The sequence below is a fragment of the Falco peregrinus genome, chromosome 1, assembly GCF_023634155.1.
Source record: "Falco peregrinus isolate bFalPer1 chromosome 1, bFalPer1.pri, whole genome shotgun sequence".
NCBI lineage: Eukaryota > Metazoa > Chordata > Aves > Falconiformes > Falconidae > Falco > Falco peregrinus.
This window is the reverse complement of record NC_073721.1, coordinates 54796160-54822928: the sequence shown is the minus strand read 5'-3', so window position 1 is coordinate 54822928 and position 26769 is coordinate 54796160.

The window sequence follows — 26769 nt, the reverse complement described above, 5'->3', positions numbered from 1 at the left end:
TCCAAACTTCAGCGCTTCCCCATCTCAGCCCAGAAAGCAGGTAGAACAAGTCTTGTGGTGCCTTTCAGCTGCCTAACGGAGCAATGTAAAAAATACCAAAAGAACTCGTTTCTGTCACCTTGCCCGATGGAGTTGTGCATGGGGTGTGTTTGGAACATTTTGTCACCAGCCGAGTCCAAAATTCAGCGCTTCCCCATCTCAGCCCAGAAAGCAGGTAGAACAACTTCTGTGGTGCCTTTCACCTGCCTACCGCGGTAGTGTAAAAACTACCAACAGAAGTCCTTTCTGGCACGATTCCCGATGGAGTTGTGCATGGGGTGTGTTTGGAACATTTTGTCACCAGCCGAGGCCAAAATTCAGCGCTTCCCCATCTCAGCCCAGAAAGCAGGTAAAACAACTTCTGTGGTGCCTTTCAGCTGCCTACCGCGGTAGTGTAAAAACTACCAAGAGAACTCCTGTCTGGCACGTTTCCCGATGGAGTTGTGCATGGGGTGTGTTTGGAACATTTTGTCACCAGCCGAGTCCAAAATTCAGCGCTTCCCCATCTCAGACCAGAAAGCAGGTAGAACAAGTCTTGTGGTGCCTTTCAGCTGCCTACCCGAGTAATGTAAAAAATTTCAAAAGAACTCCTTTCTGGCACCTTCCTCAGTGGAGTTGTGCATGGGGTGTGTTTGGAACATTTTGTCACCAGCCGAGTCCAAACTTCAGCGCTTCCCGATCTCAGCCCAGAAAGCAGGATGAACAAGTCTTGTGGTGCATTTCAGCTGCCTACCGGGGTAGTGTAACAACTACCAACGGATCTTCTTTCTGGTACCTTCCCCGGAGGAGTTGTGCATGGGGTGTGTTTGGAACATTTTGTCACCAGCCGAGTCCAAAATTCAGCGCTTCCCCATCTCAGCCCAGAAAGCAGGTAGAACAAGTCTTGTGGTGCCTTTCAGCTGCCTACCCGAGCAATGTAAAAAGTACCAAGAGAACTCCTTTCTGGCACCTTCCCCGGTGGAGTTGTGCATGGGGTGTGTTAGGAACATTTTGTCACCAGCCGAGTCCAAAATTCAGCGCTTCCCCATCTCAGCCCAGAAAGCAGGTAGAACAAGTTTTGTGTTGCATTTCAGCTGCCTACTGGGGTAGTGTAAAAACTACCAATAGAACTCATTTCTGGCACATTCCACGGTGGAATCGTGCATGGGGTGTGTTTGGAACATTTTGTCACCAGCCGAGTCCATACTTCAGCGCTTCCCCATCTCAGCCCAGAAAGCAGGATGAACTACATCTGTGGTACCTTTCAGCTGCCTACCGGGGTAGTGTAAAAACTACCAACGGAACTCCTTTCTGGCACCTTCCCCGGTGGAGTTGTGCATGGGGTGTGTTTGGAACATTTTGTGACCAGCCGAGGCCAAAATTCAGCGCTTCCCCATCCTAGCCCAGACAGCAGGTAGAACAACTTTTGTGGTGCCTTCCACCTGCCTACCCTAGCAATGTAAAAAGTACCGAGAGAACTCCTTTCTGGCACCTTCCCCGGAGGAGTTGTGCATGGGGTGTGTTTGGAACATTTTGTCACCAGCCGAGTCCAAAATTCAGCGCTTCCCCAACTGAGCCCAGAAAGCAGGTAGAACAACTTTTGTGATGCATTTCAGCTGCCTACCGCGGTAGTCTAAAAACTAGCCACAGTACTCGTATCTGGCCCCTTCGCCAGTGGAGTTGTGCATGGGGTGTGTTTGGAACATTTTGTCACCAGCCGAGTCCAAACTTCAGCGCTTCCCCATCTCAGCCCAGAAAGCAGGTAGAACAAGTCTTGTGGTGCCTTTCAGCTGCCTAACGGAGCAATGTAAAAAATACCAAAAGAACTCGTTTCTGTCACCTTGCCCGATGGAGTTGTGCATGGGGTGTGTTTGGAACATTTTGTCACCAGCCGAGTCCAAAATTCAGCGCTTCCCCATCTCAGCCCAGAAAGCAGGTAGAACAACTTCTGTGGTGCCTTTCAGCTGCCTACCGCGGTAGTGTAAAAACTACCAACAGAAGTCCTTTCTGGCACGATTCCCGATGGAGTTGTGCATGGGGTGTGTTTGGAACATTTTGTCACCAGCCGAGTCCAAAATTCAGCGCTTCCCCATCTCAGCCCAGAAAGCAGGTAAAACAACTTCTGTGGTGCCTTTCAGCTGCCTACCGCGGTAGTGTAAAAACTACCAAGAGAACTCCTGTCTGGCACGTTTCCCGATGGAGTTGTGCATGGGGTGTGTTTGGAACATTTTGTCACCAGCCGAGTCCAAAATTCAGCGCTTCCCCATCTCAGACCAGAAAGCAGGTAGAACAAGTCTTGTGGTGCCTTTCAGCTGCCTACCCGAGTAATGTAAAAAATTTCAAAAGAACTCCTTTCTGGCACCTTCCTCAGTGGAGTTGTGCATGGGGTGTGTTTGGAACATTTTGTCACCAGCCGAGTCCAAACTTCAGCGCTTCCCGATCTCAGCCCAGAAAGCAGGATGAACAAGTCTTGTGGTGCATTTCAGCTGCCTACCGGGGTAGTGTAACAACTACCAACGGATCTTCTTTCTGGTACCTTCCCCGGAGGAGTTGTGCATGGGGTGTGTTTGGAACATTTTGTCACCAGCCGAGTCCAAAATTCAGCGCTTCCCGATCTCAGCCCAGAAAGCAGGTAGAACAAGTTTTGTGGTGCATTTCAGCTGCCTAACGGAGCAATGTAAAAAATACCAAAAGAACTCGTTTCTGTCACCTTGCCCGATGGAGTTGTGCATGGGGTGTGTTTGGAACATTTTGTCACCAGCCGAGTCCAAAATTCAGCGCTTCCCCATCTCAGCCCAGAAAGCAGGTAGAACAAGTCTTGTGGTGCCTTTCAGCTGCCTACCGGGGTAATGTAAAAACTACCAAGAGAACTCCTTTCTGGCACCTTCCCCGATGGAGTTGTGCATGGGGTGTGTTTGGAACATTTTGTCACCAGCCGAGTCCAAAATTCAGCGCTTCCCCATCTCAGCCCAGAAAGCAGGTAGAACAAGTCTTGTGGTGCCTTTCAGCTGCCTAACGGAGCAATGTAAAAAATACCAAAACAACTCGTTTCTGTCACCTTGCCCGATGGAGTTGTGCATGGGGTGTGTTTGGAACATTTTGTCACCAGCCGAGTCCAAAATTCAGCGCTTCCCCATCTCAGCCCAGAAAGCAGGTAAAACAACTTCTGTGGTGCCTTTCAGCTGCCTACCGCGGTAGTGTAAAAACTACCAAGAGAACTCCTGTCTGGCACGTTTCCCGATGGAGTTGTGCATGGGGTGTGTTTGGAACATTTTGTCACCAGCCGAGTCCAAAATTCAGCGCTTCCCCATCTCAGACCAGAAAGCAGGTAGAACAAGTCTTGTGGTGCCTTTCAGCTGCCTACCCGAGTAATGTAAAAAATTTCAAAAGAACTCCTTTCTGGCACCTTCCTCAGTGGAGTTGTGCATGGGGTGTGTTTGGAACATTTTGTCACCAGCCGAGTCCAAACTTCAGCGCTTCCCGATCTCAGCCCAGAAAGCAGGATGAACAAGTCTTGTGGTGCATTTCAGCTGCCTACCGGGGTAGTGTAACAACTACCAACGGATCTTCTTTCTGGTACCTTCCCCGGAGGAGTTGTGCATGGGGTGTGTTTGGAACATTTTGTCACCAGCCGAGTCCAAAATTCAGCGCTTCCCGATCTCAGCCCAGAAAGCAGGTAGAACAACTTTTGTGGTGCATTTCAGCTGCCTAACGGAGCAATGTAAAAAATACCAAAAGAACTCGTTTCTGTCACCTTGCCCGATGGAGTTGTGCATGGGGTGTGTTAGGAACATTTTGTCACCAGCCGAGGCCAAAATTCAGCGCTTCCCCATCTCAGCCCAGAAAGCAGGTAGAACAACTTCTGTGGTGCCTTTCAGCTGCCTACCGCGGTAGTGTAAAAACTACCAAGAGAACTCCTGTCTGGCACGTTTCCCGATGGAGTTGTGCATGGGGTGTGTTTGGAACATTTTGTCACCAGCCGAGTCCAAACTTCAGCGCTTCCCCATCTCAGCCCAGAAAGCAGGTAGAACAAGTCTTGTGGTGCCTTTCAGCTGCCTAACGGAGCAATGTAAAAAATACCAAAAGAACTCGTTTCTGTCACCTTGCCCGATGGAGTTGTGCATGGGGTGTGTTTGGAACATTTTGTCACCAGCCGAGTCCAAAATTCAGCGCTTCCCCATCTCAGCCCAGAAAGCAGGTAGAACAACTTCTGTGGTGCCTTTCACCTGCCTACCGCGGTAGTGTAAAAACTACCAACAGAAGTCCTTTCTGGCACGATTCCCGATGGAGTTGTGCATGGGGTGTGTTTGGAACATTTTGTCACCAGCCGAGGCCAAAATTCAGCGCTTCCCCATCTCAGCCCAGAAAGCAGGTAAAACAACTTCTGTGGTGCCTTTCAGCTGCCTACCGCGGTAGTGTAAAAACTACCAAGAGAACTCCTGTCTGGCACGTTTCCCGATGGAGTTGTGCATGGGGTGTGTTTGGAACATTTTGTCACCAGCCGAGTCCAAAATTCAGCGCTTCCCCATCTCAGACCAGAAAGCAGGTAAAACAAGTCTTGTGGTGCCTTTCAGCTGCCTACCCGAGTAATGTAAAAAATTTCAAAAGAACTCCTTTCTGGCACCTTCCTCAGTGGAGTTGTGCATGGGGTGTGTTTGGAACATTTTGTCACCAGCCGAGTCCAAACTTCAGCGCTTCCCGATCTCAGCCCAGAAAGCAGGATGAACAAGTCTTGTGGTGCATTTCAGCTGCCTACCGGGGTAGTGTAACAACTACCAACGGATCTTCTTTCTGGTACCTTCCCCGGAGGAGTTGTGCATGGGGTGTGTTTGGAACATTTTGTCACCAGCCGAGTCCAAAATTCAGCGCTTCCCGATCTCAGCCCAGAAAGCAGGTAGAACAACTTTTGTGGTGCATTTCAGCTGCCTAACGGAGCAATGTAAAAAATACCAAAAGAACTCGTTTCTGTCACCTTGCCCGATGGAGTTGTGCATGGGGTGTGTTTGGAACATTTTGTCACCAGCCGAGTCCAAAATTCAGCGCTTCCCCATCTCAGCCCAGAAAGCAGGTAGAACAAGTCTTGTGGTGCCTTTCAGCTGCCTACCGGGGTAGTGTAAAAACTACCAATAGAACTCATTTCTGGCACATTCCACGGTGGAATCGTGCATGGGGTGTGTTTGGAACATTTTGTCACCAGCCGAGTCCATACTTCAGCGCTTCCCCATCTCAGCCCAGAAAGCAGGATGAACTACATCTGTGGTACCTTTCAGCTGCCTACCGGGGTAGTGTAAAAACTACCAACGGAACTCCTTTCTGGCACCTTCCCCGGTGGAGTTGTGCATGGGGTGTGTTTGGAACATTTTGTGACCAGCCGAGGCCAAAATTCAGCGCTTCCCCATCCTAGCCCAGACAGCAGGTAGAACAACTTTTGTGGTGCCTTCCAGCTGCCTACCCTAGCAATGTAAAAAGTACCGAGAGAACTCCTTTCTGGCACCTTCCCCGGAGGAGTTGTGCATGGGGTGTGTTTGGAACATTTTGTCACCAGCCGAGTCCAAAATTCAGCGCTTCCCCAACTGAGCCCAGAAAGCAGGTAGAACAACTTTTGTGATGCATTTCAGCTGCCTACCGCGGTAGTCTAAAAACTAGCCACAGTACTCGTATCTGGCCCCTTCGCCAGTGGAGTTGTGCATGGGGTGTGTTTGGAACATTTTGTCACCAGCCGAGTCCAAAATTCAGCGCTTCCCCATCTCAGCCCAGAAAGCAGGTAGAACAAGTCTTGTGGTGCCTTTCAGCTGCCTAACGGAGCAATGTAAAAAATACCAAAAGAACTCGTTTCTGGCACCTTCCCCGGTGGAGTTGTGCATGGGGTGTGTTTGGAACATTTTGTCACCAGGCGAGTCCAAAATTCAGCGCTTCCCCATCTCAGCCCAGAAAGCAGGTAGAACAACTTTTGTGGTGCATTTCAGCTGCCTAACGGAGCAATGTAAAAAATACCAAAAGAACTCGTTTCTGGCACCTTCCCCGGAGGAGTTGTGCATGGGGTGTGTTTGGAACATTTTGTCACCAGCCGAGTCCAAAATTCAGCGCTTCCCCATCTGAGCCCAGAAAGCAGGTAGAACAAGTCTTGTGGTGCCTTTCAGCTGCCTAATGGAGCAATATAAAAAATACCAAAAGAACTCGTTTCTGTCACCTTGCCCGATGGAGTTGTGCATGGGGTCTGTTTGGAACATTTTGTCACCAGCCGAGTCCAAAATTCAGCGCTTCCCCATCTCAGCCCAGAAAGCAGGTAGAATAACTTTTGTGGTGCCTTTCAGCTGCCTACCGGGGTAATGTAAAAACTACCAAGAGAACTCCTTTCTGGCACCTTCCCCGATGGAGTTGTGCATGGGGTGTGTTTGGAACATTTTGTCACCAGCCGAGTCCAAAATTCAGCGCTTCCCCATCTCAGCCCAGAAAGCAGGTAGAACAAGTCTTGTGGTGCCTTTCAGCTGCCTAACGGAGCAATGTAAAAAATACCAAAAGAACTCGTTTCTGTCACCTTGCCCGATGGAGTTGTGCATGGGGTGTGTTTGGAACATTTTGTCACCAGCCGAGTCCAAAATTCAGCGCTTCCCCATCTCAGCCCAGAAAGCAGGTAAAACAACTTCTGTGGTGCCTTTCAGCTGCCTACCGCGGTAGTGTAAAAACTACCAAGAGAACTCCTGTCTGGCACGTTTCCCGATGGAGTTGTGCATGGGGTGTGTTTGGAACATTTTGTCACCAGCCGAGTCCAAAATTCAGCGCTTCCCCATCTCAGACCAGAAAGCAGGTAGAACAAGTCTTGTGGTGCCTTTCAGCTGCCTACCCGAGTAATGTAAAAAATTTCAAAAGAACTCCTTTCTGGCACCTTCTCCAGTGGAGTTGTGCATGGGGTGTGTTTGGAACATTTTGTCACCAGCCGAGTCCAAACTTCAGCGCTTCCCGATCTCAGCCCAGAAAGCAGGATGAACAAGTCTTGTGGTGCATTTCAGCTGCCTACCGGGGTAGTGTAACAACTACCAACGGATCTTCTTTCTGGTACCTTCCCCGGAGGAGTTGTGCATGGGGTGTGTTTGGAACATTTTGTCACCAGCCGAGTCCAAAATTCAGCGCTTCCCCATCTCAGCCCAGAAAGCAGGTAGAACAAGTTTTGTGGTGCCTTTCAGCTGCCTACTGGGGTAGTGTAAAAACTACCAATAGAACTCATTTCTGGCACATTCCCCGGTGGAGTCGTGCATGGGGTGTGTTTGGAACATTTTGTCACCAGCCGAGTCCATACTTCAGCGCTTCCCCATCTCAGCCCAGAAAGCAGGTAGAACAAGTTATGTGGTGCCTTTCAGCTGCCTACTGGGGTAGTGTAAAAACTACCAACAGAACTCCTTTCTGGCACCTTCCCCGGTGGAGTTGTGCATGGGGTGTGTTTGGAACATTTTGTCACCAGCCGAGTCCAAAATTCAGCGCTTCCCCATCTCAGCCCAGAAAGCAGGATGAACAAGTCTTGTGGTGCATTTCAGCTGCCTACCGGGGTAGTGTAACAACTACCAACGGATCTTCTTTCTGGTACCTTCCCCGGAGGAGTTGTGCATGGGGTGTGTTTGGAACATTTTGTCACCAGCCGAGTCCAAAATTCAGCGCTTCCCCATCTCAGCCCAGAAAGCAGGTAGAACAAGTTTTGTGGTGCCTTTCAGCTGCCTACTGGGGTAGTGTAAAAACTACCAATAGAACTCATTTCTGGCACATTCCCCGGTGGAGTCGTGCATGGGGTGTGTTTGGAACATTTTGTCACCAGCCGAGTCCATACTTCAGCGCTTCCCCATCTCAGCCCAGAAAGCAGGTAGAACAAGTTATGTGGTGCCTTTCAGCTGCCTACTGGGGTAGTGTAAAAACTACCAACAGAACTCCTTTCTGGCACCTTCCCCGGTGGAGTTGTGCATGGGGTGTGTTTGGAACATTTTGTCACCAGCCGAGTCCAAAATTCAGCGCTTCCCCATCTCAGCCCAGAAAGCAGGTAGAACAACTTCTGTGGTGCCTTTCACCTGCCTACCGCGGTAGTGTAAAAACTACCAAGAGAACTCCTGTATGGTACGTTTCCTGATGGAGTTGTGCATGGGGTGTGTTTGGAACATTTTTTCACCAGCCGAGTCCAAAATTCAGCGCTTCCCCATCTCAGCCCAGAAAGCAGGTAGAACAAGTCTTGTGGTGCCTTTCAGCTGCCTAACGGAGCAATGTAAAAAATACCAAAAGAACTCGTTTCTGGCACCTTCCCCGGTGGAGTTGTGCATGGGGTGTGTTTGGAACATTTTGTCACCAGCCGAGTCCAAAATTCAGCGCTTCCCCATCTCAGCCCAGAAAGCAGGTAGAACAAGTCTTGTGGTGCCTTTCAGCTGCCTACCCGAGCAATGTAAAAAGTACCAAGAGAACTCCTTTCTGGCACCTTCCCCGGTGGAGTTGTGCATGGGGTGTGTTAGGAACATTTTGTCACCAGCCGAGGCCATACTTCAGCGCTTCCCCATCTCAGCCCAGAAAGCAGGTAGAACAAGTCTTGTGGTGCCTTTCAGCTCCCTACCCGAGTAATGTAAAAAATTTCAACAGAACTCCTTTCTGGCACCTTCCCCAGTGGAGTTGTGCATGGGGTGTGTTTGGAACATTTTGTCACCAGCCGAGTCCAAAATTCAGCGCTTCCCCATCTCAGCCCAGAAAGCAGGTAGAACAAGTCTTGTGGTGCCTTTCAGCTGCCTACTGGGGTAGTGTAAAAACTACCAACAGAACTCCTTTCTGGCACCTTCCCCGGTGGAGTTGTGCATGGGGTGTGTTTGGAACATTTTGTCACCAGCCAAGTCCAAAATTCAGCGCTTCCCCATCTCAGCCCAGAAAGCAGGTAGAACAAGTCTTGTGGTGCCTTTCACCTGCCTACCGCGGTAGTGTAAAAACTACCAAGAGAACTCCTGTATGGCACGTTTCCCGATGGAGTTGTGCATGGGGTGTGTTTGGAACATTTTGTCACCAGCCGAGTCCAAAATTCAGCGCTTCCCCATCTCAGCCCAGAAAGCAGGTAGAACAAGTCTTGTGGTGCCTTTCAGCTGCCTAACGGAGCAATGTAAAAAGTACCAAGAGAACTCCTTTCTGGCACCTTCCCCGGTGGAGTTGTGCATGGGGTGTGTTAGGAACATTTTGTCACCAGCCGAGGCCATACTTCAGCGCTTCCCCATCTCAGCCCAGAAAGCAGGTAGAACAAGTTTTGTGGTGCCTTTCAGCTGCCTACTGGGGTAGTGTAAAAACTACCAATAGAACTCATTTCTGGCACATTCCCCGGTGGAGTCGTGCATGGGGTGTGTTTGGAACATTTTGTCACCAGCCGAGTCCATACTTCAGCGCTTCCCCATCTCAGCCCAGAAAGCAGGATGAACTACATCTGTGGTACCTTTCAGCTGCCTACCGGGGTAGTGTAAAAACTAGCAAAGGAACTCCTTTCTGGCACCTTCACCGGTGGAGTTGTGCATGGGGTGTGTTTGGAACATTTTGTCAACAGCCGAGTCCAAAATTCAGCGCTTCCCCATCTCAGCCCAGAAAGCAGGTAGAACAAGTCTTGTGGTGCCTTTCAGCTGCCTAACGGAGCAATGTATAAAATACCAAAAGAACTCGTTTCTGTCACCTTGCCCGATGGAGTTGTGCATGGGGTGTGTTTGGAACATTTTGTCACCAGCCGAGGCCAAAATTCAGCGCTTCCCCATCTCAGCCCAGAAAGCAGGAAGAACAAGTTTTGTGGTGCCTTTCACCTGCCTACCGCGGTAGTGTAAAAACTACCAAGAGAACTCCTGTATGGCACGTTTCCCGATGGAGTTGTGCATGGGGTGTGTTTGGAACATTTTGTCACCAGCCGAGGCCAAAATTCAGCGATTCCCCATCTCAGCCCAGGAAGCAGGTAGAACAAGTCTTGTGGTGCCTTTCAGCTGCCTACCCGAGCAATGTAAAAAGTACCAAGAGAACTCGTTTCTGGCACCTTCCCCGGTGGAGTTGTGCATGGGGTGTGTTAGGAACATTTTGTCACCAGCCGAGGCCAAAATTCAGCGCTTCCCGATCTCAGTCCAGAAAGCAGGTAGAACAAGTCTTGTGGTGCCTTTCAGCTGCCTACTGGGGTAGTGTAAAAACTACCAATAGAACTCATTTCTGGCACATTCCCCGGTGGAGTCGTGCATGGGGTGTGTTTGGAACATTTTGTCACCAGCCGAGTCCATACTTCAGCGCTTCCCCATCTCAGCCCAGAAAGCAGGATGAACAACTTCTGTGGTGCCTTTTACCTGCCTACCGCGGTAGTGTAAAAACTACCAAGAGAACTCATGTATGGCACGTTTCCCGATGGAGTTGTGCATGGGGTGTGTTTGGAACATTTTGTCACCAGCCGAGTCCAAAATTCAGCGCTTCCCCATCTCAGCCCAGAAAGCAGGTAGAACAAGTCTTGTGGTGCCTTTCAGCTGCCTAACGGAGCAATGTAAAAAATACCAAAAGAACTCGTTTCTGGCACCTTCCCCGGTGGAGTTGTGCATGGGGTGTGTTTGGAACATTTTGTCACCAGCCGAGTCCAAAATTCAGCGCTTCCCCATCTCAGCCCAGAAAGCAGGTAGAACAAGTCTTGTGGTGCCTTTCACCTGCCTAACGGAGCAATGTAAAAAATACCAAAAGAACTCGTTTCTGGCACCTTCCCCGGTGGAGTTGTGCATGGGGTGTGTTTGGAACATTTTGTCACCAGCCGAGTCCAAAATTCAGCGCTTCCCCATCTCAGCCCAGAAAGCAGGTAGAACAAGTCTTGTGGTGCCTTTCAGCTGCCTAACGGAGCAATGTAAAAAATACCAAAAGAACTCGTTTCTGGCACCTTCCCCGGTGGAGTTGTGCATGGGGTGTGTTTGGAACATTTTGTCACCAGCCGAGTCCAAAATTCAGCGCTTCCCCATCTCAGCCCAGAAAGCAGGTAGAACAAGTCTTGTGGTGCCTTTCAGCTGCCTACCCGAGCAATGTAAAAAGTACCAAGAGAACTCCTTTCTGGCACCTTCCCCGGTGGAGTTGTGCATGGGGTGTGTTAGGAACATTTTGTCACCAGCCGAGGCCATACTTCAGCGCTTCCCCATCTCAGCCCAGAAAGCAGGTAGAACAAGTTTTGTGGTGCCTTTCAGCTGCCTACTGGGGTAGTGTAAAAACTACCAATAGAACTCATTTCTGGCACATTCCCTGGTGGAGTCGTGCATGGGGTGTGTTTGGAACATTTTGTCACCAGCCGAGTCCATACTTCAGCGCTTCCCCATCTCAGCCCAGAAAGCAGGATGAACTACATCTGTGGTACCTTTCAGCTGCCTACCGGGGTAGTGTAAAAACTAGCAAAGGAACTCCTTTCTGGCATCTTCACCGGTGGAGTTGTGCATGGGGTGTGTTTGGAACATTTTGTCAACAGCCGAGTCCAAAATTCAGCGCTTCCCCATCTCAGCCCAGAAAGCAGGTAGAACAAGTCTTGTGGTGCCTTTCAGCTGCCTAACGGAGCAATGTATAAAATACCAAAAGAACTCGTTTCTGTCACCTTGCCCGATGGAGTTGTGCATGGGGTGTGTTTGGAACATTTTGTCACCAGCCGAGGCCAAAATTCAGCGCTTCCCCATCTCAGCCCAGAAAGCAGGTAGAACAAGTTTTGTGGTGCCTTTCACCTGCCTACCGCGGTAGTGTAAAAACTACCAAGAGAACTCCTGTATGGCACGTTTCCCGATGGAGTTGTGCATGGGGTGTGTTTGGAACATTTTGTCACCAGCCGAGTCCAAAATTCAGCGCTTCCCCATCTCAGCCCAGAAAGCAGGTAGAACAAGTCTTGTGGTGCCTTTCAGCTGCCTAACGGAGCAATGTAAAAAATACCAAAAGAACTCGTTTCTGGCACCTTCCCCGGAGGAGTTGTGCATGGGGTGTGTTTGGAACATTTTGTCACCAGCCGAGGCCAAAATTCAGCGCTTCCCGATCTCAGCCCAGAAAGCAGGTAGAACAAGTCTTGTGGTGCCTTTCAGCTGCCTACCCGAGCAATGTAAAAAGTACCAAGAGAACTCCTTTCTGGCACCTTCCCCGGTGGAGTTGTGCATGGGGTGTGTTAGGAACATTTTGTCACCAGCCGAGTCCAAAATTCAGGGCTTCCCCATCTCAGCCCAGAAAGAAGGCAGAACAAGTTTTGTGGTGCGTTTCAGCTGCCTACTGGGGTAATGTAAAAACTAGCAACAGAACTCGTATCTGGCCCCTTCTCCGATGGAGTTGTGCATGGGGTGTGTTTGGAACATTTTGTCACCAGCCGAGGCCAAAATTCAGCGATTCCCCATCTCAGCCCAGGAAGCAGGTAGAACAAGTCTTGTGGTGCCTTTCAGCTGCCTACCCGAGCAATGTAAAAAGTACCAAGAGAACTCGTTTCTGGCACCTTCCCCGGTGGAGTTTTGCATGGGGTGTGTTAGGAACATTTTGTCACCAGCCGAGGCCAAAATTCAGCGCTTCCCGATCTCAGCCCAGAAAGCAGGTAGAACAAGTCTTGTGGTGCCTTTCAGCTGCCTACTGGGGTAGTGTAAAAACTACCAATAGAACTCATTTCTGGCACATTCCCCGGTGGAGTCGCGCATGGGGTGTGTTTGGAACATTTTGTCACCAGCCGAGTCCATACTTCAGCGCTTCCCCATCTCAGCCCAGAAAGCAGGATGAACAACTTCTGTGGTGCCTTTTACCTGCCTACCGCGGTAGTGTAAAAACTACCAAGAGAACTCATGTATGGCACGTTTCCCGGTGGAGTTGTGCATGGGGTGTGTTTGGAACATTTTGTCACCAGCCGAGTCCAAAATTCAGCGCTTCCCCATCTCAGCCCAGAAAGCAGGTAGAACAAGTCTTGTGGTGCCTTTCAGCTGCCTAACGGAGCAATGTAAAAAATACCAAAAGAACTCGTTTCTGGCACCTTCCCCAGTGGAGTTGTGCATGGGGTGTGTTTGGAACATTTTGTCACCAGCCGAGTCCAAAATTCAGCGCTTCCCCATCTCAGCCCAGAAAGCAGGTAGAACAAGTCTTGTGGTGCCTTTCAGCTGCCTAACGGAGCAATGTAAAAAATACCAAAAGAACTCGTTTCTGGCACCTTCCCCGGTGGAGTTGTGCATGGGGTGTGTTTGGAACATTTTGTCACCAGCCGAGTCCAAAATTCAGCGCTTCCCCATCTCAGCCCAGAAAGCAGGTAGAACAAGTCTTGTGGTGCCTTTCAGCTGCCTACCCGAGTAATGTAAAAAATTTCAACAGAACTCCTTTCTGGCCCCTTCGCCAGTGGAGTTGTGCATGGGGTGTGTTTGGAACATTTTGTCACCAGCCGATTCCAAAATTCAGCGCTTCCCCATCTCATACCGCGGTAGTGTAAAAACTACCAAGAGAACTCCTGTATGGCACGTTTCCCGATGGAGTCGTGCATGGGGTGTGTTTGGAACATTTTGTCACCAGCCGAGTCCAAAATTCAGCGCTTCCCCATCTCAGCCCAGAAAGCAGGTAGAACAAGTCTTGTGGTGCCTTTCAGCTGCCTAACGGAGCAATGTAAAAAATACCAAAAGAACTCGTTTCTGGCACCTTCCCCGGTGGAGTTGTGCATGGGGTGTGTTTGGAACATTTTGTCACCAGCCGAGTCCAAAATTCAGCGCTTCCCCATCTCAGCCCAGAAAGCAGGTAGAACAAGTCTTGTGGTGCCTTTCAGCTGCCTAACGGAGCAATGTAAAAAATACCAAAAGAACTCGTTTCTGGCACCTTCCCCGGTGGAGTTGTGCATGGGGTGTGTTTGGAACATTTTGTCACCAGCCGAGTCCAAAATTCAGCGCTTCCCCATCTCAGCCCAGAAAGCAGGTAGAACAAGTCTTGTGGTGCCTTTCAGCTCCCTACCCGAGTAATGTAAAAAATTTCAACAGAACTCCTTTCTGGCACCTTCCCCAGTGGAGTTGTGCATGGGGTGTGTTTGGAACATTTTGTCACCAGCCGAGTCCAAAATTCAGCGCTTCCCCATCTCAGCCCAGAAAGCAGGTAGAACAAGTTATGTGGTGCCTTTCAGCTGCCTACTGGGGTAGTGTAAAAACTACCAACAGAACTCCTTTCTGGCACCTTCCCCGGTGGAGTTGTGCATGGGGTGTGTTTGGAACATTTTGTCACCAGCCGAGTCCAAAATTCAGCGCTTCCCCATCTCAGCCCAGAAAGCAGGTAGAACAACTTCTGTGGTGCCTTTCACCTGCCTACCGCGGTAGTGTAAAAACTACCAAGAGAACTCCTGTATGGCACGTTTCCCGATGGAGTTGTGCATGGGGTGTGTTTGGAACATTTTTTCACCAGCCGAGTCCAAAATTCAGCGCTTCCCCATCTCAGCCCAGAAAGCAGGTAGAACAAGTCTTGTGGTGCCTTTCAGCTGCCTAACGGAGCAATGTAAAAAATACCAAAAGAACTCGTTTCTGGCACCTTCCCCGGTGGAGTTGTGCATGGGGTGTGTTTGGAACATTTTGTCACCAGCCGAGTCCAAAATTCAGCGCTTCCCCATCTCAGCCCAGAAAGCAGGTAGAACAAGTCTTGTGGTGCCTTTCAGCTGCCTACCCGAGCAATGTAAAAAGTACCAAGAGAACTCCTTTCTGGCACCTTCCCCGGTGGAGTTGTGCATGGGGTGTGTTAGGAACATTTTGTCACCAGCCGAGGCCATACTTCAGCGCTTCCCGATCTCAGCCCAGAAAGCAGGTAGAACAAGTTTTGTGGTGCCTTTCAGCTGCCTACTGGGGTAGTGTAAAAACTACCAATAGAACTCATTTCTGGCACATTCCCCGGTGGAGTCGTGCATGGGGTGTGTTTGGAACATTTTGTCACCAGCCGAGTCCATACTTCAGCGCTTCCCCATCTCAGCCCAGAAAGCAGGATGAACTACATCTGTGGTACCTTTCAGCTGCCTACCGGGGTAGTGTAAAAACTAGCAAAGGAACTCCTTTCTGGCACCTTCACCGGTGGAGTTGTGCATGGGGTGTGTTTGGAACATTTTGTCACCAGCCGAGTCCAAAATTCAGCGCTTCCCCATCTCAGCCCAGAAAGCAGGTAGAACAAGTCTTGTGGTGCCTTTCAGCTGCCTAACGGAGCAATGTATAAAATACCAAAAGAACTCGTTTCTGTCACCTTGCCCGATGGAGTTGTGCATGGGGTGTGTTTGGAACATTTTGTCACCAGCCGAGTCCAAAATTCAGCGCTTCCCCATCTCAGCCCAGAAAGCAGGTAGAACAAGTTTTGTGGTGCCTTTCACCTGCCTACCGCGGTAGTGTAAAAACTACCAAGAGAACTCCTGTATGGCACGTTTCCCGATGGAGTTGTGCATGGGGTGTGTTTGGAACATTTTGTCACCAGCCGAGTCCAAAATTCAGCGCTTCCCCATCTCAGCCCAGAAAGCAGGTAGAACAAGTCTTGTGGTGCCTTTCAGCTGCCTAACGGAGCAATGTAAAAAATACCAAAAGAACTCGTTTCTGGCACCTTCCCCGGAGGAGTTGTGCATGGGGTGTGTTAGGAACATTTTGTCACCAGCCGAGGCCAAAATTCAGCGCTTCCCCATCTCAGCCCAGAAAGCAGGTAGAACAAGTCTTGTGGTGCCTTTCAGCTGCCTACCCGAGCAATGTAAAAAGTACCAAGAGAACTCCTTTCTGGCACCTTCCCCGATGGAGTTGTGCATGGGGTGTGTTAGGAACATTTTGTCACCAGCCGAGTCCAAAATTCAGCGCTTCCCCATCTCAGCCCAGAAAGCAGGTAGAACAAGTTTTGTGGTGCCTTTCAGCTGCCTACTGGGGTAGTGTAAAAACTACCAATAGAACTCATTTCTGGCACATTCCCCGGTGGAGTCGTGCATGGGGTGTGTTTGGAACATTTTGTCACCAGCCGAGTCCATACTTCAGCTCTTCCCCATCTCAGCCCAGAAAGCAGGATTAACTACATCTGTGGTACCTTTCAGTTGCCTACCGGGGTAGTGTAAAAACTAGCAAAGGAACTCCTTTCTGGCACCTTCCCCGGTGGAGTTGTGCATGGGGTGTGTTTGGAACATTTTGTGACCAGTCGAGGCCAAAATTCAGCGCTTCCCCATCCTAGCCCAGACAGCAGGTAGAACAACTTTTTTGGTGCCTTCCAGCTGCCTACCCTAGCAATGTAAAAAGTACCGAGAGAACTCCTTTCTGGCACCTTCCCCGGTGGAGTTGTGCATGGGGTGTGTTTGGAACATTTTGTCACCAGCCGAGTCCAAAATTCAGCGCTTCCCCAACTGAGCCCAGAAAGCAGGTAGAACAACTTTTGTGATGCATTTCAGCTGCCTACCGCGGTAGTCTAAAAACAAGCCACAGTACTCGTATCTGGCCCCTTCGCCAGTGGAGTTGTGCATGGGGTGTGTTTGGAACATTTTGTCACCAGCCGAGTCCAAAATTCAGCGCTTCCCCATCTCAGCCCAGAAAGCAGGTAGAACAAGTCTTGTGGTGCCTTTCAGCTCCCTAACCGAGTAATGTAAAAAATTTCAACAGAACTCCTGTCTGGCACCTTCCCCGGTGGAGTTGTGCATGGGGTGTGTTTGGAACATTTTGTCACCAGCCGAGTCCAAAATTCAGCGCTTCCCCATCTCAGCCCAGAAAGCAGGATGAACAACTTCTGTGGTGCCTTTCAGCTGCCTACCGCGGTAGTGTAAAAACTACCAAGAGAACTCCTGTATGGCACGTTTCCCGATGGAGTTGTGCATGGGGTGTGTTTGGAACATTTTTTCACCAGCCGAGTCCAAAATTCAGCGCTTCCCCATCTCAGCCCAGAAAGCAGGTAGAACAAGTCTTGTGGTGCCTTTCAGCTGCCTAACGGAGCAATGTAAAAAATACCAAAAGAACTCGTTTCTGGCACCTTCCCCGGTGGAGTTGTGCATGGGGTGTGTTTGGAACATTTTGTCACCAGCCGAGTCCAAAATTCAGCGCTTCCCCATCTCAGCCCAGAAAGCAGGTAGAACAAGTCTTGTGGTGCCTTTCAGCTGCCTACCCGAGCAATGTAAAAAGTACCAAGAGAACTCCTTTCTGGCACCTTCCCCGGTGGAGTTGTGCATGGGGTGTGTTAGGAACATTTTGTCACCAGCCGAGGCCATACTTCAGCGCTTCCCGATCTCAGCCCAGAAAGCAGATAGAACAAGTTTTGTGGTGCCTTTCAGCTGCCTACTGGGGTAGTGTAAAAACTACCAATAGAACTCATTTCTGGCACATTCCCCGGTGGAGTCGTGCATGGGGTGTGTTTGGAACATTTTGTCACCAGCCGAGTCCAAAATTCAGCGCTTCCCCATCTCAGCCCAGAAAGCAGGATGAACTACATCTGTGGTACCTTTCAGCTGCCTACCGGGGTAGTGTAAAAACTAGCAAAGGAACTCCTTTCTGGCACCTTCACCGGTGGAGTTGTGCATGGGGTGTGTTTGGAACATTTTGTCACCAGCCGAGTCCAAAATTCAGCGCTTCCCCATCTCAGCCCAGAAAGCAGGTAGAACAAGTCTTGTGGTGCCTTTCAGCTGCCTAACGGAGCAATGTATAAAATACCAAAAGAACTCGTTTCTGTCACCTTGCCCGATGGAGTTGTGCATGGGGTGTGTTTGGAACATTTTGTCACCAGCCGAGTCCAAAATTCAGCGCTTCCCCATCTCAGCCCAGAAAGCAGGTAGAACAAGTCTTGTGGTGCCTTTCACCTGCCTACCGCGGTAGTGTAAAAACTACCAAGAGAACTCCTGTATGGCACGTTTCCCGATGGAGTTGTGCATGGGGTGTGTTTGGAACATTTTGTCACCAGCCGAGTCCAAAATTCAGCGCTTCCCCATCTCAGCCCAGAAAGCAGGTAGAACAAGTCTTGTGGTGCCTTTCAGCTGCCTAACGGAGCAATGTAAAAAATACCAAAAGAACTCGTTTCTGGCACCTTCCCCGGAGGAGTTGTGCATGGGGTGTGTTTGGAACATTTTGTCACCAGCCGAGGCCACAATTCAGCGCTTCCCGATCTCAGCCCAGAAAGCAGGATGAACAAGTCTTGTGGTGCCTTTCAGCTGCCTACCCGAGCAATGTAAAAAGTACCAAGAGAACTTCTTTCTGGCACCTTCCCCGATGGAGTTGTGCATGGGGTGTGTTAGGAACATTTTGTCACCAGCCGAGTCCAAAATTCAGGGCTTCCCCATCTCAGCCCAGAAAGAAGGCAGAACAAGTCTTGTGGTGCCTTTCAGCTGCCTACTGGGGTAATGTAAAAACTAGCAACAGAACTCGTATCTGGCCCCTTCTCCGATGGAGTTGTGCATGGGGTGTGTTTGGAACATTTTGTCACCAGCCGAGGCCAAAATTCAGCGATTCCCCATCTCAGCCCAGGAAGCAGGTAGAACAAGTCTTGTGGTGCCTTTACAGCTGCCTACCCGAGCAATGTAAAAAGTACCAAGAGAACTCGTTTCTGGCACCTTCCCCGGTGGAGTTGTGCATGGGGTGTGTTAGGAACATTTTGTCACCAGCCGAGGCCAAACTTCAGCGCTTCCCGATCTCAGCCCAGAAAGCAGGTAGAACAAGTCTTGTGGTGCATTTCAGCTCCCTAGCGGGGTAGTGTAAAAACTACCAACGTATCTTCTTTCTGGTACCTTCCCCGGAGGAGTTGTGCATGGGGTGTGTTTGAAACATTTTGTCACCAGCCCAGTCCAAAATTCAGCGCTTCCCCATCTCAGCCCAGAAAGCAGGTAGAACAAGTCTTGTGGTGCCTTTCAGCTGCCTACCCGAGTAATGTAAAAAATTTCAACAGAACTCCTTTCTGGCACCTTCCCCGGTGGAGTTGTGCATGGGGTGTGTTTGGAACATTTTGTCACCAGCCGATTCCAAAATTCAGCGCTTCCCCATCTCAGCCCAGAAAGCAGGTAGAACAAGTCTTGTGGTGCCTTTCAGCTGCCTAACGGAGCAATGTAAAAAATACCAAAAGAACTCGTTTCTGGCACCTTCCCCGGTGGAGTTGTGCATGGGGTGTGTTTGGAACATTTTGTCACCAGCCGAGTCCAAAATTCAGCGCTTCCCCATCTCAGCCCAGAAAGCAGGTAGAACAAGTCTTGTGGTGCCTTTCAGCTGCCTACCCGAGCAATGTATAAAATACCAAAAGAACTCATTTCTGTCACCTTGCCCGATGGAGTTGTGCATGGGGTGTGTTTGGAACATTTTGTCACCAGCCGAGGCCAAAATTCAGCGCTTCCCCATCTCAGCCCAGAAAGCAGGATGAACAACTTCTGTGGTGCCTTTCACCTGCCTACCGCGGTAGTGTAAAAACTACCAAGAGAACTCCTTTCTGTCACCTTCCCGGTGGAGTTGTGCATGGGGTGTGTTTGGAACATTTTTTCACCAGCCGAGTCCAAAATTCAGCGCTTCCCCATCTCAGCCCAGAAAGCAGGTAGAACAAGTCTTGTGGTGCCTTTCAGCTGCCTAACGGAGCAATGTAAAAAATACCAAAAGAACTCGTTTCTGGCACCTTCCCCGGAGGAGTTGTGCATGGGGTGTGTTTGGAACATTTTGTCACCAGCCGAGTCCAAAATTCAGCGCTTCCCCATCTCAGCCCAGAAAGCAGGTAGAACAAGTCTTGTGGTGCCTTTCAGCTGCCTACCCGAGCAATGTAAAAAGTACCAAGAGAACTCCTTTCTGGCACCTTCCCCGGTGGAGTTGTGCATGGGGTGTGTTTGGAACATTTTGTCACCAGCCGAGTCCAAAATTCAGCGCTTCCCCATCTCAGCCCAGAAAGAAGGTAGAACAAGTTTTGTGGTGCGTTTCAGCTGCCTACTGGGGTAATGTAAAAACTAGCAACAGAACTCGTATCTGGCCCCTTCCCCGATGGAGTTGTGCATGGGGTGTGTTTGGAACATTTTGTCACCAGCCGAGGCCAAACTTCAGCGCTTCCCGATCTCAGCCCAGAAAGCAGGTAGAACAAGTCTTGTGGTGCATTTCAGCTCCCTACCCGAGCAATGTAAAAAGTACCAAGAGAACTCCTTTCTGGCACCTTCCCCGGTGGAGTTGTGCATGGGGTGTGTTTGGAACATTTTGTCACCAGCCGAGTCCAAAATTCAGCGCTTCCCCATCTCAGCCCAGAAAGCAGGTAGAACAAGTCTTGTGGTGCCTTTCAGCTGCCTACTGGGGTAGTGTAAAAACTACCAACAGAACTCCTTTCTGGCACGTTTCCCGGTGGAGTTGTGCATGGGGTGTGTTTGGAACATTTTGTCACCAGCCGAGTCCAAAATTCAGCGCTTCCCCATCTCAGCCCAGAAAGCAGGATGAACAATTTCTGTGGTGCCTTTCACCTGCCTACCGCGGTAGTGTAAAAACTACCAAGAGAACTCCTGTATGGCACGTTTCCCGATGGAGTTGTGCATGGGGTGTGTTTGGAACATTTTTTCACCAGCCGAGTCCAAAATTCAGCGCTTCCCCATCTCAGCCCAGAAAGCAGGTAGAACAAGTCTTGTGGTGCCTTTCAGCTGCCTAACGGAGCAATGTAAAAAATACCAAAAGAACTCGTTTCTGGCACCTTCCCCGGTGGAGTTGTGCATGGGGTGTGTTTGGAACATTTTGTCACCAGCCGAGTCCAAAATTCAGCGCTTCCCCATCTCAGCCCAGAAAGCAGGTAGAACAAGTCTTGTGGTGCCTTTCAGCTGCCTACCCGAGCAATGTAAAAAGTACCAAGAGAACTCCTTTCTGGCACCTTCCCCGGTGGAGTTGTGCATGGGGTGTGTTAGGAACATTTTGTCACCAGCCGAGGCCAAAATTCAGCGCTTCCCGATCTCAGCCCAGAAAGCAGGTAGAACAAGTTTTGTGGTGCCTTTCAGCTGCCTACTGGGGTAGTGTAAAAACTACCAACAGAACTCATTTCTGGCACATTCCCCGGTGGAGTCGTGCATGGGGTGTGTTTGGAACATTTTGTCACCAGCCGAGTCCATACTTCAGCGCTTCCCCATCTCAGCCCAGAAAGCAGGATGAAGTACATCTGTGGTACCTTTCAGCTGCCTACCGGGGTAGTGTAAAAACTTGCAAAGGAACTCCTTTCTGGCACCTTCACCGGTGGAGTTGTGCATGGGGTGTGTTTGGAACATTTTGTCACCAGCCGAGTCCAAAATTCAGCGCTTCCCCATCTCAGCCCAGAAAGCAGGTAGAACAAGTCTTGTGGTGCCTTTCAGCTGCCTAACGGAGCAATGTATAAAATACCAAAAGAACTCGTTTCTGTCACCTTGCCCGATGGAGTTGTGCATGGGGTGTGTTTGGAACATTTTGTCACCAGCCGAGGCCAAAATTCAGCGCTTCCCCATCTCAGCCCAGAAAGCAGGATGAACAACTTCTGTGGTGCCTTTCACCTGCCTACCGCGGTAGTGTAAAAACTACCAAGAGAACTCCTTTCTGTCACCTTCCCGGTGGAGTTGTGCATGGGGTGTGTTTGGAACATTTTTTCACCAGCCGAGTCCAAAATTCAGCGCTTCCCCATCTCAGCCCAGAAAGCAGGTAGAACAAGTCTTGTGGTGCCTTTCAGCTGCCTAACGGAGCAATGTAAAAAATACCAAAAGAACTCGTTTCTGGCACCTTCCCCGGAGGAGTTGTGCATGGGGTGTGTTTGGAACATTTTGTCACCAGCCGAGTCCAAAATTCAGCGCTTCCCCATCTCAGCCCAGAAAGCAGGTAGAACAAGTCTTGTGGTGCCTTTCAGCTGCCTACCCGAGCAATGTAAAAAGTACCAAGAGAACTCCTTTCTGGCACCTTCCCCGGTGGAGTTGTGCATGGGGTGTGTTTGGAACATTTTGTCACCAGCCGAGGCCAAAATTCAGCGCTTCCCCATCTCAGCCCAGAAAGAAGGTAGAACAAGTTTTGTGGTGCGTTTCAGCTGCCTACTGGGGTAATGTAAAAACTAGCAACAGAACTCGTATCTGGCCCCTTCCCCGATGGAGTTGTGCATGGGGTGTGTTTGGAACATTTTGTCACCAGCCGAGGCCAAAATTCAGCGATTCCCCATCTCAGCCCAGGAAGCAGGTAGAACAAGTCTTGTGGTGCCTTTCAGCTGCCTACCCGAGCAATGTAAAAAGTACCAAGAGAACTCGTTTCTGGCACCTTCCCCGGTGGAGTTGTGCATGGGGTGTGTTAGGAACATTTTGTCACCAGCCGAGGCCAAACTTCAGCCCTTCCCGATCTCAGCCCAGAAAGCAGGTAGAACAAGTCTTGTGGTGCATTTCAGCTCCCTAGCGGGGTAGTGTAAAAACTACCAACGTATCTTCTTTCTGGTACCTTCCCCGGAGGAGTTGTGCATGGGGTGTGTTTGGAACATTTTGTCACCAGCCGAGTCCAAAATTCAGCGCTTCCCCATCTCAGCCCAGAAAGCAGGTAGAACAAGTCTTGTGGTGCCTTTCAGCTGCCTACCCGAGTAATGTAAAAAATTTCAACAGAACTCATTTCTGGCACCTTCCCCAGTGGAGTTGTGCATGGGGTGTGTTTGGAACATTTTGTCACCAGCCGAGTCCAAAATTCAGCGCTTCCCCATCTCAGCCCAGAAAGCAGGTAGAACAACTTCTGTGGTGCCTTTCAGCTGCCTACCGCGGTAGTGTAAAAACTACCAACAGAACTCCTTTCTGGCACCTTCCCCGGTGGAGTTGTGCATGGGGTGTGTTTGGAACATTTTGTCACCAGCCGAGTCCAAAATTCAGCGCTTCCCCATCTCAGCCCAGAAAGCAGGTAGAACAACTTCTGTGGTGCCTTTTACCTGCCTACCGCGGTAGTGTAAAAACTACCAAGAGAACTCCTGTATGGCACGTTTCCCGATGGAGTTGTGCATGGGGTGTGTTTGGAACATTTTGTCACCAGCCGAGTCCAAAATTCAGCGCTTCCCCATCTCAGCCCAGAAAGCAGGTAGAACAAGTCTTGTGGTGCCTTTCAGCTGCCTAACGGAGCAATGTAAAAAATACCAAAAGAACTCGTTTCTGGCACCTTCCCCGGTGGAGTTGTGCATGGGGTGTGTTTGGAACATTTTGTCACCAGCCGAGTCCAAAATTCAGCGCTTCCCCATCTCAGCCCAGAAAGCAGGTAGAACAAGTCTTGTGGTGCCTTTCAGCTGCCTACCCGAGCAATGTAAAAAGTACCAAGAGAACTCCTTTCTGGCACCTTCCCCGGTGGAGTTGTGCATGGGGTGTGTTAGGAACATTTTGTCACCAGCCGAGGCCATACTTCAGCGCTTCCCGATCTCAGCCCAGAAAGCAGGTAGAACAAGTTTTGTGGTGCCTTTCAGCTGCCTACTGGGGTAGTGTAAAAACTACCAATAGAACTCATTTCTGGCACATTCCCCGGTGGAGTCGTGCATGGGGTGTGTTTGGAACATTTTGTCACCAGCCGAGTCCATACTTCAGCGCTTCCCCATCTCAGCCCAGAAAGCAGGATGAACTACATCTGTGGTACCTTTCAGCTGCCTACCGGGGTAGTGTAAAAACTAGCAAAGGAACTCCTTTCTGGCACCTTCCCCGGTGGAGTTGTGCATGGGGTGTGTTTGGAACATTTTGTCACCAGCCGAGTCCATACTTCAGCGCTTCCCCATCTCAGCCCAGAAAGCAGGTAGAACAACTTCTGTGGTGCCTTTTACCTGCCTACCGCGGTAGTGTAAAAACTACCAAGAGAACTCCTGTATGGCACGTTTCCCGATGGAGTTGTGCATGGGGTGTGTTTGGAACATTTTGTCACCAGCCGAGTCCAAAATTCAGCGCTTCCCCATCTCAGCCCAGAAAGCAGGTAGAACAAGTCTTGTGGTGCCTTTCAGCTGCCTACCCGAGTAATGTAAAAAATTTCAACAGAACTCGTTTCTGGCACCTTCTCCAGTGGAGTTGTGCATGGGGTGTGTTAGGAACATTTTGTCACCAGCCGAGGCCAAACTTCAGCGCTTCCCGATCTCAGCCCAGAAAGCAGGTAGAACAAGTCTTGTGGTGCATTTCAGCTCCCTAGCGGGGTAGTGTAAAAACTACCAACGTATCTTCTTTCTGGTACCTTCCCCGGAGGAGTTGTGCATGGGGTGTGTTTGGAACATTTTGTCACCAGCCGAGTCCAAAATTCAGCGCTTCCCCATCTCAGCCCAGAAAGCAGGTAGAACAAGTCTTGTGGTGCCTTTCAGCTGCCTACCCGAGTAATGTAAAAAATTTCAACAGAACTCCTTTCTGGCACCTTCCCCAGTGGAGTTGTGCATGGGGTGTGTTTGGAACATTTTGTCACCAGCCGATTCCAAAATTCAGCGCTTCCCCATCTCAGCCCAGAAAGCAGGTAAAACAACTTCTGTGGTGCCTTTCAGCTGCCTACCGCGGTAGTGTAAAAACTACCAACAGAACTCCTTTCTGGCACCTTCCCCGGTGGAGTTGTGCATGGGGTGTGTTTGGAACATTTTGTCACCAGCCGAGTCCAAAATTCAGCGCTTCCCCATCTCAGCCCAGAAAGCAGGTAGAACAACTTCTGTGGTGCCTTTTACCTGCCTACCGCGGTAGTGTAAAAAGTACCAAGAGAACTCCTGTATGGCACGTTTCCCGATGGAGTTGTGCATGGGGTGTGTTTGGAACATTTTGTCACCAGCCGAGTCCAAAATTCAGCGCTTCCCCATCTCAGCCCAGAAAGCAGGTAGAACAACTTCTGTGGTGCCTTTTACCTGCCTACCGCGGTAGTGTAAAAACTACCAAGAGAACTCCTGTATGGCACGTTTCCCGATGGAGTTGTGCATGGGGTGTGTTTGGAACATTTTGTCACCAGCCGAGTCCAAAATTCAGCGCTTCCCCATCTCAGCCCAGAAAGCAGGTAGAACAAGTCTTGTGGTGCCTTTCAGCTGCCTAACGGAGCAATGTAAAAAATACCAAAAGAACTCGTTTCTGGCACCTTCCCCGGTGGAGTTGTGCATGGGGTGTGTTTGGAACATTTTGTCACCAGCCGAGTCCAAAATTCAGCGCTTCCCCATCTCAGCCCAGAAAGCAGGTAGAACAAGTCTTGTGGTGCCTTTCAGCTGCCTACCCGAGCAATGTAAAAAGTACCAAGAGAACTCCTTTCTGGCACCTTCCCCGGTGGAGTTGTGCATGGGGTGTGTTAGGAACATTTTGTCACCAGCCGAGGCCATACTTCAGCGCTTCCCGATCTCAGCCCAGAAAGCAGGTAGAACAAGTTTTGTGGTGCCTTTCAGCTGCCTACTGGGGTAGTGTAAAAACTACCAATAGAACTCATTTCTGGCACATTCCCCGGTGGAGTCGTGCATGGGGTGTGTTTGGAACATTTTGTCACCAGCCGAGTCCATACTTCAGCGCTTCCCCATCTCAGCCCAGAAAGCAGGATGAACTACATCTGTGGTACCTTTCAGCTGCCTACCGGGGTAGTGTAAAAACTAGCAAAGGAACTCCTTTCTGGCACCTTCCCCGGTGGAGTTGTGCATGGGGTGTGTTTGGAACATTTTGTCACCAGCCGAGTCCATACTTCAGCGCTTCCCCATCTCAGCCCAGAAAGCAGGTAGAACAACTTCTGTGGTGCCTTTTACCTGCCTACCGCGGTAGTGTAAAAACTACCAAGAGAACTCCTGTATGGCACGTTTCCCGATGGAGTTGTGCATGGGGTGTGTTTGGAACATTTTGTCACCAGCCGAGTCCAAAATTCAGCGCTTCCCCATCTCAGCCCAGAAAGCAGGTAGAACAAGTCTTGTGGTGCCTTTCAGCTGCCTACCCGAGTAATGTAAAAAATTTCAACAGAACTCGTTTCTGGCACCTTCTCCAGTGGAGTTGTGCATGGGGTGTGTTAGGAACATTTTGTCACCAGCCGAGGCCAAACTTCAGCGCTTCCCGATCTCAGCCCAGAAAGCAGGTAGAACAAGTCTTGTGGTGCATTTCAGCTCCCTAGCGGGGTAGTGTAAAAACTACCAACGTATCTTCTTTCTGGTACCTTCCCCGGAGGAGTTGTGCATGGGGTGTGTTTGGAACATTTTGTCACCAGCCGAGTCCAAAATTCAGCGCTTCCCCATCTCAGCCCAGAAAGCAGGTAGAACAAGTCTTGTGGTGCCTTTCAGCTGCCTACCCGAGTAATGTAAAAAATTTCAACAGAACTCCTTTCTGGCACCTTCCCCAGTGGAGTTGTGCATGGGGTGTGTTTGGAACATTTTGTCACCAGCCGATTCCAAAATTCAGCGCTTCCCCATCTCAGCCCAGAAAGCAGGTAAAACAACTTCTGTGGTGCCTTTCAGCTGCCTACCGCGGTAGTGTAAAAACTACCAACAGAACTCCTTTCTGGCACCTTCCCCGGTGGAGTTGTGCATGGGGTGTGTTTGGAACATTTTGTCACCAGCCGAGTCCAAAATTCAGCGCTTCCCCATCTCAGCCCAGAAAGCAGGTAGAACAACTTCTGTGGTGCCTTTTACCTGCCTACCGCGGTAGTGTAAAAAGTACCAAGAGAACTCCTGTATGGCACGTTTCCCGATGGAGTTGTGCATGGGGTGTGTTTGGAACATTTTGTCACCAGCCGAGTCCAAAATTCAGCGCTTCCCCATCTCAGCCCAGAAAGCAGGTAGAACAAGTCTTGTGGTGCCTTTCAGCTGCCTAACGGAGCAATGTAAAAAATACCAAAAGAACTCGTTTCTGGCACCTTCCCCGGTGGAGTTGTGCATGGGGTGTGTTTGGAACATTTTGTCACCAGCCGAGTCCAAAATTCAGCGCTTCCC